Below are 10,873 nucleotides of genomic sequence, written 5' to 3'. Positions count from 1 at the left end.
AACTGAATGTTCACAGGTAAGATACAAGTCAAGGTCTCAGTATGTGAACTGGGAACATATATATATGTATGTATGTATGTATGTACATACACATATTGTCTGTATACATTCTGTATATCTATGTTAGTATTTGTTTGGGTGTGATTTTCTGTGATTTGAATTACCCTTGTATCAAAGAATGTTTTCACAGGGAAATAATTCTATGTTGAAATGAAGAACAGCCCATTTTTCCTTATGACCTTATTATTGTTTTAAATACTCCCTTTTACCTAAGTAGGAATGTTCACAGGATTGCTCCAAATAGCTGGCATTAAATTAATACAATAAACTCATATAATTTTGACTCTGTCAAAAATTCTTGTGTTCCTGTCTAGAACGCAAGCACCCTTAGTGATCAAAAGGAGAGACTCGGGTATTGCTAAAATATGATTGATTTCTTGCCTAAAGTAACACTCAGTTGGCAAGTGGTACAACCAGAATGAGTGATAGCAAATATGGTGGAAGTTAGGGAGTATTCTCATTAACAATTAACCATATCAGAATGCAATACTCTATGCACTCATGGTCAAAGTAAATAAATAAGACTATTGTCTAGATTTCCTAATTCAAATTAAATGCAGGATCATCAGCTTAAGCCATATTATATTTTTTCATTTACAGAGGATGGAGTTGCCATCTAAAACCTTAAGCCACTCTTTCAGAGTGACTTCCATCATTAGAAAGTGTCAAAGCTGAAGGTTTAAGTTAGACTCTCTAGATGTTAAGGATGCTGTCCATTTCATGATGTCCTCTTCTTTCTAAGCCAAAGCAATGCAATTTTCAGTCTTCCAGCAGGTGGAGTTATGCCACTTAGTCTCCACTGTCACAAAGAAAATGCTGAAAGGATATGGATCGAGTATAATAGCCAGCTGGACTACACAGATAGAAATGTCAATGCTTCTATATCAGTAAAGTTTAAATCATCTGTTTCTTCATATACTGTGTGAAAAATCTATGATAACTTTGACTATTACTACAAATATCTTTTTTTTCCAGCAGCTCTCTAAATCAGGCCATATCTGGGTACTCTGTTAGAGAACAGAGAAACTGATCATTTCTTGTCTCTGATAATTCCTGTCTCTTTCTTTCTTCTTTTTCTTCTGAAAATCCACTATATACCTGTTTAGAAAATAATGTCACCAAAGATACATAGATCAGCGTTTTATGAATGTAAGTGGAAATCATACTAGCACATAAAGCAGAAGTCAACTCAAGCCTAGCATTCATTTCTCACTAGTCAACAGATCTCATCCAGAGAGAGCCCAAAGCAACCTAGAATTTCTGTAATTCCATAAAACAGTTGCCATTGATATAAGTGGTATTCTGGGGTGAATTGACTGGGGGGTGAAGGGAAGCTGTTTGAAGAAAAATAAGATGCTGAAATATATGTCTATTATGGAGTAGATGCTGTATAGGTTCTTGGTATGAGTCATGAGTCAAATTCTATAAGCAAATAACTAAAGATTCTATGAACAACTTAGAACACCTCCCAAATTTTCCTTACAGAGTAAATAACAAAATCCCCATAGCTTACGATCTAATTATTGTCTCTGTTCATCTTGAGGCTACTATACAGGATGATCTGTAAAATGTGCTCATGGGACCTTAGGAGTCATCTGGTATAATGCCTGGAGATTAAAAAAAAAAAAAAAAAGTGGAAGAAAGAAAAAGGATTTAATTACAGAAGACAGATAATCTCAGTTTTAATGCCTCTAGCTGCTTTCTTAACAGCTGCTTTGTGCATAATAATGACTTATCCCTTTTTCCACTGGGGAGGGGGAAAATAAATTTAATGTATCACCCTCCCATCAGGCACATTAAATTAAATCTTTTTATTCTGAACTCTTATTTCTCAAGAGAATGGAGCTGTGGATTAGACGTTGAATCAAGATGAGAGGATGGAGAAAACAATATGCACTTAAAAAACTTATCCATACACATATATTTCTGTAAACAAAAGATATGTAGTGTGTGTGTGGTCAAGAATTTATTGTTCTAACAGCATTCACTCTGTAGTTGAAGGCATTTCATTTATATAGTGGGAAATCAGAGTTCCTCTAGTTTGATTATATATATTGACTTATATTTAATGCTAATATGAAGAAACTCAGTAATATTAGCAAACATGACTGACAGGATTATAACACTAAATTCTGGGAGAAAGAAAAACTGCAAAGACATCTTTAGTAATGTAGAGTTTTATCCAGAAAAATCATGTAAATTCTAAAACCTAGAATCTTTGGGAAGGTTTAAGGAATGGGAACAAAGGCTGCATGCTAATACTTTAAAAGCTGTAAGAGATGATTTGATTGTTCTTTTATATCTTAATCTTTATATATAGTTAACTTTTATACACAGCAGTTTTATATTTATAGCAGTTCAAAGAAAGAAAAAAAAAGCCAGATTGGCCATATAAAATTGAGCAAAAATAAGAGAGATGTTCACATTTAGTTCTAATGACCTAAATAGAATTTAAGCAAGGGTCACCAATAAATATTCTTGTCAGACTATTCTGAAACCTCTTGGCACAGATTTTCCCCAATCCTTCTCCTACACACTCCTAACAGCTGTTGCTGCTGCTGCTACTACTGCTAGGCCTCCTCATCCTTCTCTTCTTCCTCAAGCCTCTTTCTTACTTCTGTTGCACATTGTGTGGTGAGCATTTTTTTTTTCCCCCAAGAGAGTCCTATTTCATTCACTTAAGCATATAGCATGACTTCCACTTTTAGTGAACTTTCATAGTACTTTTTGCTTTGGAATCCAATATTCAACAACTAATCTCTGTCTAGGAAGGAAAAAGATTAACTAAATAGCCTTCAAAGGACATTCAGAGGCATTCTTTTTTTGTTTGTTTTATTTGCTCATCATTTTTTTGAATAATTTTATTTTATATAATTCTTACATCATTTTTCATTTTTGCGTAATGCGTGCATTTTTCATTTTGGTTATATTCCCCATACAATTCCCACCCCCCTTATTCTGACCCTAATCCCTCTTCTCCATCCCCCAACCCCCACTACAGTGTGTCTCTGATCTATAGTTGCTTGTTGATTTTGATTTTTACTTTATTGCAATTAGTCTTTTTCCTGGCACTCTTTAGCAACACTGGGATGGAAAGGAAAAGTCTGTCTTTCCATAACAGGCAAAATTATGATTGTAAATTAAATTTTGGAGGCCTCCCTAATGGTGCAGGGGTTAAAGACACTTGCTTTCAAGCTATCGCCAGCCATTGCATCACAAGTTCGATCCCCGGCTGTCCAGGGAGCTAACCCACATGGCCCAGCAGACCTTTCCTGTCTCACCTGCTGCTCCCCTCAGCAGTGTATTTCAATAGATCTGCCTGTTCTGCTCTCTACTCTGTCTCCTGTGAATCCTCTCATGCCCCTGCACCTCTGGCCCATACCCTAGTTCTTGTACGCATAAATCAATAAATCTTTTAAAAATAAATAAATAAATTTGGTACATTCTGTACACAATGGAAGACTCCAAGATTCGAAACTACAGATTTAGTATTAACATCTTCATTTAATGAAAGTCAGCAAGTATGGAAAATGGAAATGTGGTGGGGGGGCATTTTACACGATTTCATCAGCTGTGTTATAGGGCAATGTTTTCAATCAACAGGTGTGGTCTACTTGGTCTGTTCATACAAGAACTGCTGGCTGCTGTCCAGGTTACTCATAAGCTGCACCTGTAGACACCAAAGCTTGTATCTACCCCTTGGACACAGAATAGGTAAGCCTTTCTTTAAGAGTGTTTTGAGTCTTTTATTCTTTCATGAGTTTAAATTTAAAATGTTTATTTTATCCACACAAGACCCAGACTTCTTTCAGAGAACAAACTCATTACCAGTCTCAGAACTTGTAAAACCTGTTGCTGGGTCTGGAACACACACAAGCTTACCAATCATCTTCCACCTTTTCCCTACACCCACCTATTTTCAACCTGTTTCCAATATACACCCAACCTTCTCAGAGAATTGGCAGGGACTTGCCTTATACATTGCTATAGTTCAAACAGAGCCGAACAACAAGAAAGAGTCTTTTTCTTCACTTAACTACCAATGAGGAATCATTCCACTAGTCAACACATCCCAAAGCCATAGGCAAAAAAGGTGGAAAATAAGGAGACAGTTTATAGCTGAAAAGGCCACACTCTGACTGCATTTAAACATTCCTCTCAGTAAGTAGTCCAAAGAACTTAAAGTAGTCCAAAGAAGCACATTTTCAGACATTGAAAGACAGTTTCTATAAAGTGCAAAGAATGAAATGGATAATAAAACTATTTCTAGGAGTAAAATCTTTAATTTTGTCTTTAATGTATGATCTCATTTTTCTAATCCCAAACAGATCAATAGCAGTGGCATTTATTCTTATAGCCCTTGGAAAGAGTGATCAATACATTTTTTTCCCCATCTGGTCATCCCATCTTATAAAAATTCTCAAGCTTCTGAAAAGTGTTTTAAATAAAACTGGGTATGGGGCCTCCCTGATGATGTAGGGGTAAGTCTCATCACTATCACCACAGTGTCCTGAGTTTGATACCTGCCAGGGAGCTAACCCACATACAGTGCAGCAGACCTCTCCTTTCTCACCCACTGCTCCCCTTAACAATGTATTTCAGTAGGTCCACCTATTCTACTCCCCACTTTCTCTCTGGTGAATCCTCTCACCCCCTGCCTGCACCTGCCTATACTACACACCAGTTCTTCTATGTGTAAATAATTTTTTTTTCTAAATTCAACTGCTTAGCAGCTTCAGGCAAATTCATCTGTCATAGACACTAAAAGACATGTTTGGGTCTTGTCTTCAGTAAAATATGTCTTGGGGTGGCAGCACTATGCCAAATTTTTTGGCTTTTGCCTTCAGGTCCCTACTTTTGGGGGCACTCTAATCTGAACAGGCAAGTGTTTTGGCATGATTTAGGCCTACGGTTTTTTTCTTGTTGTGAGTGGATCAGGCAACAAGCCATGCAATTATCTTCCCAGCAAACAGACTCAGTAATTATAACCAAGCACTCTAAAGGATTTAGATAACACCTTTCATCTAGAGAAGGAAAAGTCCCAAAAACCTTTTAGATGGTGTCAGACCTTGTACTTATATATTATATTAATGAATGAAGAACTATAATTAGTGTTGCTGCTTGTCATGAAATTAATCTGCATCACCTAGACTTGCTTTGAAATCACAGTACACAAATAACCTTTATGTTGGAGATTTAGACGCAATGTATTCTTCCATCTAAAACAAGGCTTTCCTTAAACTCCATGGACAGAAGTCTTTTTCTATGCATTGTTTGGGCATTTCAGGTTTGTGTGTTTGAGTTCATTGTAGACAATACTAGGTCTTTTCTGAACAGAAATAGTTTTCTGACGGCCATATAGCACAAATCAAAATGGAAAAGTAGCTATCTGTACGTTTGGAAATGCCAAAGAAAATAATTTCTTATGATCAGTTTGAGGTAGAGGTGATCATATCAGGATCCCTAAGAAAAACATTCTGGAGATTAAACTACAGCATTTGGTTTAAGAATGACTCTGCACCTACCAAACATTATTGGCAAAGTTAAACTGAGTGCATTTTTTAAGTAAAGGTTTAATGATTGGGCTAGGGAGACATGAAAGATCAGAAAGTAGAGAGCTTTGGTCGGAAAAAGAAAGGCTGGGAGAGTGAATGGAAAAGTCCAATGCAGGCATGGAAATATCTGCTATACACTCCTCCATATTTGTAAAATTAAAATCAGAAGTTTGTAAATGTTTCTGTCTTTTCATTGTACTTACTTTTTACTAAACATTTTTTTATTGAAGTGACAGTAAACATAACATGAATTTCAGGTGTGTATCATTAAAAATCAACATATCACTGCACTTATTTTAAAAATATCTGAAGTCATTCCAAATGCAGTGCTCTGCTTATCAACAGGAGACACAGCTATTATCACATACCACCTATGTACATTCTCTGTTTCAAATGATAAATAAGTAATAAAGTGGGAATTTTTCATGGGCTAAAAATATTTATTAGACCTAACTTCTTTCAAATCCACAAAAGTTGTGTTTTCCCAAACATATAAATAAAGTTATAACATCAGCTAACAAGGGTCATTTATGATATAAAAAATGAAAGCCCTCAGTACCATAGATTGTCTTTACAATTGTAATTGCCTAGTATCACTTTTCATTTCTGAGCCTGTCAAATTGTGCTTATTTGTGTAACTGAACTATAGTGCACAGACTCTTATTGTCCTAGCAGCTCAATAAAATTTTATTTGTCTCTTGTAATAAAAAGAATTTCAAGCCATACCCTCAAGCTACAAAATGTGAAATTTCTTCCTGAGCTGTGGACATTTCATTACATTAATTCATTCAGTAATGACAGTTTTGTTTTGCTGTTGATCAAAGACAGGAAGCTTTTTTTTTTTTTTTTGAGACTAGAAATACCTAGGTAAAACTGGACTGATGATCAAGACTATTATTTTTGATTATGAGAATTTGAAGCACAAGGTCAGTGGTAGCAACAACATTATATTTTACATACTGGCAATACATGCTTGCTCATACAAACAATAATACGTAACATTTTACATCTTTAAGTCTCTGATTGAATTCAAACAAAGGTGTTAGATGGCAAATTCATTAATATAATAATAAATAGTCCATCTCTAATTTTTCAATATTTTCTTTTTTAAAAAGATTTTTTATTTATTTATTTATACAAGCACTGGGTGCAGTCAGAAGCACGAGGGTGAGAGAATTCAACAGAGCCAGAGGGGAGAGCAGAGCAGGCAGACTGACGAAGTACAACTGCTAAGGGGAGTTGCAGGAGGCAGGAGAGGTCTGAGCGCTATGTGGAACCCTTGCCGGGTGGCTGGGGATCAAACCAGCACAGTAGAGGGTGCAGGCAGCTTCGCAATCCAGCGCTCAACCTCTGCGGGGAGGCCCTTCAATATTTTCTTTATTTTATACCACAGTAGAATAATATTATAGGGAGAAAATGGCAACATAAAAATAAAGGACTCTTCCTCTTGGAGATAACTTCAGTTGTCCTGGATTACGTGTTATTTGTAAAGTATATAAAAAGACACATTTATTGGCAATTGAACCTCTGAGATCCATACACTCTCCTTTGTGTTCTCTCATTCCCTAGTTTCCATGGATTTATTAACTAAAAATTCCTGTTGAGTTCAATATCACTCATATCAATATCAAGATATGTAGCATCATGATACTGTCAGTGGGGAGGTGAACTCTCAAAAATAACAATATATTACCCATTTCTCCAAAAGTAGTGAAATAAAAGGATCCACATATATTATAATGATACTTTTTAAGGTAGGAAACAATTTGGGAGTTGAGGAGATCGGCCCTACACTTGTATTCTTTCATGAAACCTGTTGCCTTTTCATATAAGGGGAGGTTTGGAATTGTTTTCTACAAACAGATTAGCCATTTTTAGTTCTCTCCCATAACCACATAGCTATGCTGATTCCCACCAAACCTGTTCTTCCATTCTTTCATTGCCATGTATTCATAATTGCCATGGCATTGCTAACTTGAACAAAATAAGACACATTAACCAGGCAAGTTGCTGGATTTTTAAGTTATATCAGCAAATTAAACGATTATCTATGTCAGTATCCATGAGATTATGATTGATAACACTATGAATTTAAGTGTGGGCCTCCCTGGTGGTACAAGCAGTTGAGTACAGCACTGTGAAGCTGTGCAGCTCCTGCAGCGCAGGTTCGATCCTGGCCACCCAGGGAGATACTCACATGGCGCGGCACACCTCTCCTGTCTCGCCTGGCTGCTCCCCTCAGCAGTATATTTCAGTCAGTCTGCCTGTTCTGTTCCCCACTCTGTGTCCATTGAATAGTTTTACCCTCTCGTACATCTGGCCTGTACCCTGGTTCTTGTATGCATAAATAAAATGAATAAATCTTTAAAAAAAAGAATTTAGGTAGCTCATAGATAGACTAACTAGTTAGCTAATGCTCTACCTAATTAACTAACTAGCTAGCTAGATAATCTTACACAATCACTCAGTCAACTAGAATAACACTGATAGGTGAAGATGGGGGTTATATATTAGAGAACTTCAGATCAACTCAAGCAGTTTTGTATTGAACCCTTCTATCACTAGCAATGCAGATATGTTCTCAAACCTTCAAATCATAGTAGAGCAGAAGTTAAACCAAGTTTTATATCAAATTTCCCTGTGTTTTATTTTCTTTAAAAATATTCTTTCAATAAGGATTTCCTTTGATAGTTTGGCAAAGTTCTGAAATCTCTTGGCACAAACTTTTAATGGTGTAACTAACTTTGCTTGATCTTTCTTCATCCAATTCCCTCATCTCACTCTTTGATTTGTTCTTACTGCTGTCTTTTTGAATATTAGATCTCTGCTTTGTTTTAAACTTTCATAATAAGTCCCCATCCATTCACTCTTTGAAACCTTATAACAGGAAAACTGTATGCTGGGTCTATTCTAATATAATTTGCTTAAAGAGTCAAAAATTCCTGATTAAACCAAAAGGAAGCTAGAGTCATTCTTCTGTTCCTTTTCAATTGAACATAATATCATTTAATGAAATAATTTACTCTGGAGGGCTTCTAACATCTCAACTTTTTTCACTCTACCAAATGAGTTTATGAATAGGCTAATAAGAAATGAAGACAATAATAAAATATTGTCTATACAGAAAGTACTAGGCACCATGATTTATCTCTTTTTTTTTTCTGTACCGATATAAAATGTAGTAGGTGTGCATTAGGCATCTGAATAGCTACCAAATAAAAAAAATATATATTTGTGTGATTCCTGAATTGGCCAACATTTGCAAATATTGCTGACTACATTTCTTGGTAAACTTCTAGGTGGTTATCTTGGAGTTTGGACAGGGATGACAGAGATTAAGGAGACCATGATTTTACTCTGAAGTATAAGCTGGTATGATCAGAAGTAGTAGTTTGAAACAAGATGATTTAACTCTCAGCTAGTTAAAGCAAGAAATGAAAAGGTGTATAAAATTTATGGTGGACACATAGCAATCCTTCATGAGAATGAGAGTCAGTTAAATACCGAAATAAAATTTAGAAAGGAGGAGCATGGAATTTAAGAATAATCTATACTTACTTGTTTTTATTCTGTACTACACTTGTATACTCTTTGAAACATTACCTTACTTAACCTCTAGCTTAGTGAAATAGAATCTAAGAATATAGAGATTTTCTCTGTCTGCAGTTTATGTTCTAAGCATTTATCTTAGATCTCAGATTTGAGTTTTCATTGTTAATGATTCTTGTTAAAAGTATTGGCCTAACATCAGACAGGTAGAATAAAGACTTGCTTCCCCATATATTGCAACCTGGGCAATTTAGTTAACCTTTTGAAATCTTGATTTCTTCAACTATGATGTAGAAATCACCAATTTTGTGCCTCACAGACAAGGATTGCACCTGAGAATCACTCATTTGTACATTAAAGAAATATTTTTGGGATGCTAAATTTATTCAAGGCACTGTGAATCAAACAAGATCCTTACTTTTTTATCATTAATATTTTAGTCAGTAAAAAAAGAAAATACAGCAGTAAATATAAAGAAATACAATAAATATAATATCAAGTCTGATAGCCATAAGAGACAGAGGTTTTCAATGCAAGTAGTTCCTTCAGAAGGGAATACCAGGAAATACCCTTAAGCACATAGGGAAATGAGACTATGAATGGAAATCAGTCAATAAAATATGTGTTGTCAAGTACATTTGCATTATGCATAACCAGAACTTAATCCCTCTGAGAAACTATGGCTGCCAAAAGAATATTATTTCTCTAGAACAATCCTACATAGGAATCAAGGGAGCTGAAGTATTTTTATACCAACTCATCAGTTGGGAGATAATGGTGATGGGGTGAGGGATGAGTTAATTTCTTCCGGTACCTGCTGTTCAATTCAGAAGGATGAATAAGATGGGGATAAAACAGCATGCTAAAAGGGTATAGATAAGAAGAGCAGGAATAGACAATATGTAGAAGTAACATTTGAAAGGTCATCTAAACAAAGTAAATCACCCTGGTTAGGATCTTGGGAGGATCCAAGCAGAGAAAACAGGAAATTCTAAAATCTTGAGGTGATATCATACTCGATATGCTTGTGACATAGTAACAAAGCCAGTATGGCTAGAACATAGCTATTACTAAAGATAAGGTTGAGAAGTCACCAGGAAACGCAACATTTAGGACATTATATTTCATGATAAGAGCTGTAAGATTTGGTATAACTCAGAAAATTTTGAAAAATGTTTAAATAGGTAAGTCATATGATCTGACATTCTTTCAAAAAAATCACTTTGGTTAATAATGTTGAAAGTAGGACCTCCCTGGTGGCACAGTGGTTGAGTGCTGGGCTGCAAAGCTGCCCACAGCCTCTGCAGCACTGGTTCAATCCCTTGCCACTGGTGAGGGTCCCACATGGCACACAGACCCCTCCTTCCGTGCCCACTGCTCCCCTCAGCAGTGTATTTCGTCGGTCTGCCTGTTCTGTTCCACGCTCTGGCTCGGGTGAATTGTCTCACCCTCCCACGCTTCTGACTGTACCCAGTGCTTGTATAAATAAATAAATAAAATCTTTAAAAAAAATAATGTTGAAAGTAGAGCATCAGAATAAAAAATGTAAAGATCTACTAAGAAAGATTTTTTTAATGATGAAAGGGGTTCTCTAACTTGTAAAAAGTAAGTTTTTTAAATTAGTTAGAAATACAAAGATCTTTTTTTTTATGTGGGTTTTATTCTTCTATCATGTTAGAAATCAAGATTGAAAATAAAATGTTTAAACC

Source organism: Talpa occidentalis, unplaced genomic scaffold, assembly GCF_014898055.3.
Source record: "Talpa occidentalis isolate TD23 unplaced genomic scaffold, MPIMG_talOcc4v2.1 talOcc4.4, whole genome shotgun sequence".
Taxonomy (NCBI): domain Eukaryota; kingdom Metazoa; phylum Chordata; class Mammalia; order Eulipotyphla; family Talpidae; genus Talpa; species Talpa occidentalis.
This window is presented reverse-complemented; position numbering follows the sequence as displayed.